The following is an 8,824-nucleotide window of genomic DNA, read 5'->3' as shown; positions in this document are numbered from 1 at the left end:
TTGCTAGAGAAATCTCGTGTTCAGCTACCAGAACGGGACTTGCTGTGCACATTCCCGCTCCACTCGAGACGGCAGACACCCGGGCTCTGGAGCTTGAATCGGACCTCTGTTAGACAACACAGGTGGACTTCTCGGCCTCACAAGAGAGCAATACGCCAGCGGGTGAACAGGAGAGTCGTGCCGACAAAACCCACTGACTTTTAAAACTGTCCGTCTGCCACTTGGGACAGAGAGAGGAACCTGACGAGCCTGAACACCAGCCTTGGCTGGACCGCTCGGGCCCTCCCATGTCGGACGCGAGTCGCCAAATCGATCGGAAGAGAGTACCGATTCCTCTCAAAAAGTCTGCGTGCCCGTTATTATAAAAGCAGCCCACCGGCCGCGGTGCCTTGCCCACAAACACACTTGGTGTCTGGGGTGATTCAGAGCCGCCGCGGCTCGAAAGTGTCAACCTGTTTTAAAAGTCATCGCTATGCCGGCACAGGTGACTTTCAAGTTAAAGAGTTCTCTTTATTGGCTTTCAAAAAAATCTGCAAAGTGTCACAGAGATTTTGAGAAACTCTTTTTTTTCTTTATATTATTATAATATAATATAATGTGTATATGTTTTCGAAAAGCATCCACCAGCAATCCATGGTGAGCCTCTCTCTGCTGGCAAGCTCCTCCTGCCTGAGCCCGACGCTGTCGAGGCTCAACACGATTTCAGACTGACAAAGAGTTCGAAAATTGCCGCCTGATGTAGCTTTAAATGCTGACAGGTGACTTCCGAGTGCTCTTGTAAAGGTCTCCGCTTTGAAATTGAGAGCCTTTTGCCAAGTGTCACTTTTTCAGGCACTCTTAAAGTGCACCTGGGCTGTCAGAGAAAGCTCTGAAAATCGTGTTCTCGAAAATCTCCGGGTACCCGACCAATCCCTAGGTGCCCGAATGACAAGTGTCAATTCGGCAGGACGGCCTCCCACCTCCGGCCGCAGATGCGTCACTAAATCCCCGCAACGGGGGCTTTCTCATTTCGGCATAGGGGCTTCCGCGGCCAACTCATTAACCTGTGCTCGGACTTTTTGTGCCACAAGTGCAAGGGACCGTTTGCCGGCAGCTACTCGCACCCCCCCGCCCAGGGGGGGAATCCTCTGACCGGAGATCCGAAACGCCGGCCGAATCCATCCCCGTCGGACTTCCGAAGGGGTTCCCTCGACCGACTGACTTCCGAACTCCTTTCTGGGCTTAAACGGGTGGAATTCGGACCCTCTCGCAAGGGAGCCGAAGCCCGCCAGCCCCGGGAGGCCTCGGGGCCGCCGTTTTCAAGCCCGACCAAAAAACCCGAAAAATGGGGAAAAATGGGAAAAATTCCCACTCCCAAAAGGCTTAAAAGTCGGTTGGGCGGCAGCCCGGGTCGGTCTCTGCAGACCTGGAGGCGCTGGACACAAGTCTGGTAAACAGGCTAAGTCTCGACATGCCACCTCTTACTATCCTGCAGGTACCCCGCCAATCCCCCCGGAACCGGCTGGCAATTGGCGAATCAGCGGGACGAATTTGAATTCGTGACCGACTTTCTGACACCGAATCGCCGCAAACGCGTTTCGATTTTTCGGCTTCGGTACCTCCCATCAGACTTTGACTGGCCATATCTCCGGACTCACGTGTCGCAGCCGGGACCTTCAGGCACCGTTCGACGCGTCTACCCCTGCCCCGTCGAATGGCGCCCCTCGCGGTGTGGTCCGATTTCCGCATTTTGGTCAGATTTGCCTCCAAAATTTTCAGATTGAGTTGACGAATGCCCCCTACGGGGTAACCTCTTGCCCTTTCGGACCTGGTCCCTGTGACTTAATTTCCGCCTTTTGCTCAATCGTTTCCCCATTTATAATTAATTTTAAAAATCTGGTTACTCAGTTCTGGTTTACCAGTTCCCTCTTCGGACTTAGTTTTTGGTTAATCATTTCCGGTTCACCAGTTCCCGTTTTGGACTTAGTCTCTGCGGGCCGTTTCTCATCTTTTGGTTCATCAGTTCCCCTCTTTTAATAATTTTTTGGCTGCTTTCGTTTGATCATTTCCCTGCCTTCTGGGTAACTTTTCCACCTTAGGACTTCATCGCCGCACATTGTTTTCGACTTCTGGTTGATCATTTCACCCCTTTTAATCATTTTTGTAACTTTTGGTTAACCATTTCACCCAGCTTCTGGTTAACCATTTCCCCTTTGGGACTTAGTCTGTGAGCATTCTTTTGGGATTCTGGTTAACCATTTGCCAATTTTTAAAAAATGTTGCCACTTTTGTTTAATGCTTTCTGGTCAACCTTTCCCTCTTTCAGACTTCACCGCGGCACATTGCTTCAGCCTCCTGGTTAATCATTTCACCCCTTTTAATCATTTTTGCAACTTTTGGTTAACCATTTCCCCCAGCTTCTGGTTAACCATTTCCCCTTTGGGACTTGGTCTCTGAGCATTCTTTTGGGATTCTGGTTAATCATTTGCCAATTTTTAAAAAATGTTGCCACTTTTGTTTAATGCTTTCTGGTCAACCTTTCCCTCTTTCAGACTTCACCGCGGCACATTGCTTCAGCCTCCTGGTTAATCATTTCACCCCTTTTAATCATTTTTGCAACTTTTGGTTAACCATTTCCCCCAGCTTCTGGTTAACCATTTCCCCTTTGGGACTTGGTCTCTGAGCATTCTTTTGGGATTCTGGTTAATCATTTGCCACTTTTTTAAAAATGTTGCCACTTTTGTTTAATGCTTTCTGGTCAACCTTTCCCTCTTTCAGACTTCACCGCGGCACATTGCTTCAGCCTCCTGGTTAATCATTTCACCCCTTTTAATCATTTTTGCAACTTTTGGTTAACCATTTCCCCCAGCTTCTGGTTAACCATTTCCCCTTTGGGACTTAGTCTCTGAGCATTCTTTTGGGATTCTGGTTAATCATTTGCCAATTTTTTAAAAATGTTGCCACTTTTGTTTAATGCTTTCTGGTCAACCTTTCCCTCTTTCAGACTTCACCGCGGCACATTGCTTTAGCCTCCTGGTTAATCATTTCACCCCTTTTAATCATTTTTGCAACTTTTGGTTAACCATTTCCCCCAGCTTCTGGTTAACCATTTCCCCTTTGGGACTTAGTCTCTGAGCATTCTTTTGGGATTCTGGTTAATCATTTGCCACTTTTTTAAAAATGTTGCCGCTTTTGTTTAATGCTTTCCCTGCTTTGTGGTCAACCTTTTCCCCTTTAGGACTTCACCGCGGCACATTGCTTCAGCCTCCTGGTTAATCATTTCACCCCTTTTAATCATTTTTGCAACTTTTGGTTAACCATTTCCCCCAGCTTCTGGTTAACCATTTCCCCTTTGGGACTTGGTCTCTGAGCATTCTTTTGGGATTCTGGTTAATCATTTGCCACTTTTTAAAAAATGTTGCCGCTTTTGTTTAATGCTTTCCCTGCTTTCTGGTCAACCTTTTCCCCTTTAGGACTTCACCGCAGCACATTGCTTTAGCCTCCTGGTTAATCATTTCACCCCTTTTAATCATTTTTGCAACTTTTGGTTAACCATTTCCCCCAGCTTCTGGTTAACCATTTCCCCTTTGGGACTTAGTCTCTGAGCATTCTTTTGGGATTCTGGTTAACCATTTGCCAATTTTTTTAAAATGTTGCCACTTTTGTTTAATGCTTTCTGGTCAACCTTTCCCTCTTTCAGACTTCACCGCCGCACATAATTTTCGACTTCTGGTTGATCATTTCACCCCTTTTAATCATTTTTGCAACTTTTGGTTAACCATTTCCCCCAGCTTCTGGTTAACCATTTCCCCTTTGGGACTTAGTCCCTGAGCATTCTTTTGGGATTCTGGTTAATCATTTGCCACTTTTTTAAAAATTTTGCCGCTTTTGTTTAATCGTTTCCCTGCTATGTGGTCAACCTTTTCCCCTTTCAGACTTCATCGCCGCGCATTGTTGTCGACTTCTGGTTAATCATTTTTCCCCTTTAAATCTTTTTTTGCCACTTTTGGTTAACCATTTCACCCAGCTTCTGGTTAACCATTTGCCCCATTTTACTGAATTTTTCCGCTTTGGTTTAATCATTTCCCTGCTTTCTTGTCAACCTTTTCCCCTTTTGGACTTCGCCGCCGCACTTTGCTTTTGCCTTCTGGTTAAACATTTCTCCCCTTTTAATCCTTTTTCCCACTTTTGGTTCACCAGTTCACCCAGCTTCTGGTTCACCATTTCCCCTTTGGGACTTAAGTCTCTGAGCATTCTTTTGGGATTCTGGTTAACCATTTGCCACTTTTTAAAAAATGTTGCTGCTTTTGTTTAATGCTTTCCCTGCTTTCTGGTCAACCTTTTCCTCTTTCCGACTTCATCGCCGCACCTTGTTTACGACATCCGGTTAAACATTTCTCCCCTTTCAATCCTTTTTGCCACTTTTGGTTAAGCAGTTCAACCAGCTTCTGGTTAACCATTTGCCCCTTCTTACTGAATTTTTCTGCTTTTGTTTAATCATTTCCCTGCTTTATGGTCAACCTTTTCCCCTTTAGGACTTCGCCGCCGCACTTTGCTTTCGCCTTCTGGTTAATCATTTCACAACATTTTAATCCTTTTTCCCACTTTTGGTTAAACAGTTCACCCAGCTTCTGGTTAACCATTTGCCCCTTTGGGACTTAAGTCTCTGAGCATTATTTTGGGATTCTGGTTAACCATTTGCCACTTTTTAAAAAATGTTGCCGCTTTTGTTTAATCGTTTCCCTGCTTTCTGGTCAACCTTTTCTCCTTTAGGACTTCGCCGCCGCACTTTGCTTTCGCCTTCTGGTTAATCATTTCACCCCTTTTAATCCTTTTTCCCACTTTTGGTTAAACAGTTCACCCAGCTTCTGGTTAACCATTTGCCCCTTTGGGACTTAAGTCTCTGAGCATTCTTTTGGGATTCTGGTTCACCATTTGTCCCTTTTTAAAAGATATTGCTGCTTCTGTTTAATCCTTTCCCTGCTTTGCGGTCAACCTTTTCCTCTTTCAGACTTCATCGCCGCGCATTGTTTTCGACATCTGGTTCAACATTTCTCCCCTTTTAATCCTCTTTCCCACTTTTGGTTAAGCAGTTCACCCAACTTCTGGTTAACCATTTGCCCCTTTTTACTGAATTTTTCTGCTTTGGTTTAATCATTTCCCTGCTTTATGGTCAACCTTTTCCCCTTTAGGACTTTGACGCGGCACATTGCTTTCGCCTTCTGGTTAATCATTTCACCCCTTTTAATCCTTTTTCCCACTTTTGGTTAAACAGTTCACCCAGCTACTGGTTAACCATTTCCCCTTTGGCACTTAAGTCTCTGAGCATTCTTTTGGGATTCTGGTAAACCATTTGTCCCTTTTTAAAAAATGCTGCTGCTTTTGTTTAATGCTTGCCCTGCTTTGCGGTCGATCATTTCACCCCTTTTAATCCATTTTTGCCACTTTGGGTTAAACAGTTCACACAACTTCTGGTTCACCATTTCACATTTCGGAACTTTTATTCCCACCATTACTTTGGGCTTCTGGTTCATCATTTCACGCTGTTTTACAAATCTTTGCCGCTTCACTTTTAATCCACAAACCGTGGCTCGCTTTCGGGTGGGGGGGGGGTAGCGGGTTTGGGCCGGGCACTCGACATCCCGGTGTGCGACCGGGTTCGTTCTGGTACCGCTCGGTGCCCCTCGTCCTGCTCTTGCCGCGGAAGCAAACCAGACGACCGTCGGTCTCACGCCCGAGGGGAGAGGAGGCGGAAAGCGGTTTGCAGCCTTTCGCTGTACCTCCGGCGGGCAGCGCCGCACCTCCGAGTGCTCGGTACCGTTCGCTGCGCCTCGTCCGGCCGCACGCAGCGAGCCAAACCCGGAGGAAATCGGCCTGTGCCTTCTCGAGATATGGGCCTCCGGGTGGGACGGACAAACCGGGGCCCCGAGCTCGCTTTCGGCGGCCCGGCACTCGACTTCCCGGTGTCCGAACGTGATCCTTCCGGTACCCTTCGGTGCCCCTTGCCCGACTCCAGCTCCCGTGCTGAAGCGGAGTCGGTCGGCCTGACGGCCGCCGAGTTAGCCAGCGGAAAGCGGTGCGCAGCCTTTCGCTTGCAGCTCCGGCGGGCAGCGCCGCACCTCCGGCTGCTCAGTGCCGTCCGCTGCTCCCCTTCCGGCTGCACGCAGCGAACCATACCCGGAGGAAATCGGCCTCGGCCTTCCGGAGATATGGGCCTGCGAGTGGGACCAATAAATCGGTGCACATTTCCGGCTCGGTTTCCGGCCTCGGCACTATCAGTTCACGCCGTCCGACCGACGTCGTTCTGGCACGGTTCCGTTGCTCCTTGATCCGGTCCAGCCACGGTAATCAGCCGAAGATGGTGGGGGGGGGACACATTGCCCGCCGAGTTAGCCGGAGGAAATCGGCCTCGGACTTCCTCAGATATCAGCCTCCGGGTGGGACAGACAAACCGGGGACCCGAGCACGCTTTCGGCGGCCCGCTGGTCGACTTCCCGGTGTGCGACCGGGTTCGTTCCGGTACCGTTCGCTGCCCCTCGTCCTGCTCTAGCCGCGGAGACAAACCCGACGACCGTCGGTCTCACGCCCGCGGAGGGAGGTGGCGGAAAGTGGTTTGCAGCCTTTCGCTGTACCTCCGGCGGGCAGCGCCCGACCTCCGAGTGCTCGGTACCGTCCGCTGCGCCTGGTCCTGCCGCACACAACGAGCCATACCCGGTGGAAATCGGCCTGTGCCTTCCAGAGATATGGGCCTCCGGGTGGGACGGACAAACCGGGGCCCCGTGCTCGCTTTCGGCGGCCCGCTAGTCGACTTCCCGGTGTGCGACCGGGTTCCTTCCGGTACCGTTCGCTGCCCCTCGTCCTGCTCTAGCCGCGGAAACAAACCCGACGACCGTCGGTCTCACGCCCGCGGAGGGAGGCGGCGGAAAGTGGTTTGCAGCCTTTCGCTGTACCTCCGGCGGGCAGCGCCCGACCTCCGAGTGCTCGGTACCGTCCGCTGCGCCTGGTCCGGCCGCACGCAACGAGCCATACCCGGAGGAAATCGGCCTGTGCCTTCCGGAGATATGGGCCTCCGGGTGGGACGGACAAACCGGGACCCCGTGCTCGCTTTCGGCGGCCCGGCACTCGACTTCCCGGTGTGCGAACGTCATCCTTCCGGTACCCAACCGTGCCCCTTGCCCCACTCTAGCTCCGGTGCTAAAGCGGAGTCGGTCGGTCTCACGGACGCCGAGTTACCAGGCGGAAAGCGGTGCGCAGCCTTTCGCTGTCACTCCGGCGGGCTGCACCGCATCTCCGAGTGCTCGGTACCGTACGCTGCGCCGCCTCCTGCCGCACGCAACGAGCCAGACCCGGAGGAAATCGGCCTCGGCGTTCCGGAGTTATCCGCCTCCGAGTGGGCCTGACCAAGCGGGGTGAACTGGAAATCATTAACCAACGTACTTCCAGGTTTTCACCCGCAGAGGGCAGCACTCTCTTCTCCGTTTTAAACTGGGCCGACCCGGCTCCGTTTCGAGACCCGGCACTCGACTTCCCGGTGTGCGACCGGGTTCGTTCCGGTACCGTTCGCTGCCCCTCGTCCTGCTCTAGCCGCGGAACCAAACCCGACGACCGTCGGTCTCACGCCCGCGGAGGGAGGCGGCGGAAAGTGGTTTGCAGCCTTTCGCTGTACCTCCGGCGGGCAGCGCCCGACCTCCGAGTGCTCGGTACCGTCCGCTGCGCCTGGTCCTGCCGCACACAACGAGCCATACCCGGTGGAAATCGGCCTGTGCCTTCCAGAGATATGGGCCTCCGGGTGGGACGGACAAACCGGGGCCCCGTGCTCGCTTTCGGCGGCCCGCTAGTCGACTTCCCGGTGTGCGACCGGGTTCGTTCCGGTACCGTTCGCTGCCCCTCGTCCTGCTCTAGCCGGGGAAACAAACCCGACGACCGTCGGTCTCACGCCCGCGGAGGGAGGCGGCGGAAAGTGGTTTGCAGCCTTTCGCTGTACCTCCGGCGGGCAGCGCCCGACCTCCGAGTGCTCGGTACCATCCGCTGCGCCTGGTCCGGCCGCACACAACGAGCCATACCCGGTGGAAATCGGCCTGTGCCTTCCGGAGATATGGGCCTCCGGGTGGGACGGACAAACCGGGGCCCCGAGCGGTGGCACCCTGCTCGCTTTCGGCGGCCCGGCACTCGACTTCCCGGTGTGCGAACGTCATCGTTCCGGTACCCTTCGGTGCCCCTTGCCCCACTCTAGCTCCGGTGCTAAAGCGGAGTCGGTCGGTCTCACGGACGCCGAGTTAGCAGGCGGAAAGCGGTGCGCAGCCTTTCGCTGTCACTCCGGCGGGCAGCACCGCACCTCCGAGTGCTCGGTACCGTACGCTGCGCCGCCTCCTGCCGCACGCAACGAGCCATACCCGCAGGAAATCGGCCTCGGCGTTCCGGAGTTATCCGCCTCCGAGTGGGCCTGACCAAGCGGGGTGAACTGGAAATCATTAACCAACGTACTTCCAGGTTTTCACCCGCAGAGGGCAGCACTCTCTTCTCCGTTTTAAACTGGGCCGACCCGGCTCCGTTTCGAGACCCGGCACTCGACTTCCCGGTGTGCGACCGGGTTCGTTCCGGTACCGTTCGCTGCCCCTCGTCCTGCTCGAGCCGCGGAACCAAACCCGATGACCGTCGGTCTCACGCCCGCGGAGGGTGGCGGCGGAAAGTGGTTTGCAGCCTTTCGCTGTACCTCCGGCGGGCAGCGCCGGACCTCCGAGTGCTCGGTACCGTCCGCTGCGCCTGGTCCGGCCGCACACAACGAGCCATACCCGGAGGAAATCGGCCTGTGCCTTCCGGAGATATGGGCCTCCGGGTGGGACGG

The sequence above is a fragment of the Heptranchias perlo genome, unplaced genomic scaffold (genome assembly GCF_035084215.1).
Source record: "Heptranchias perlo isolate sHepPer1 unplaced genomic scaffold, sHepPer1.hap1 HAP1_SCAFFOLD_815, whole genome shotgun sequence".
In the NCBI taxonomy this organism is placed as follows: Eukaryota; Metazoa; Chordata; class Chondrichthyes; order Hexanchiformes; family Hexanchidae; genus Heptranchias; species Heptranchias perlo.
Note: the sequence above shows the minus strand (reverse complement) of the source record.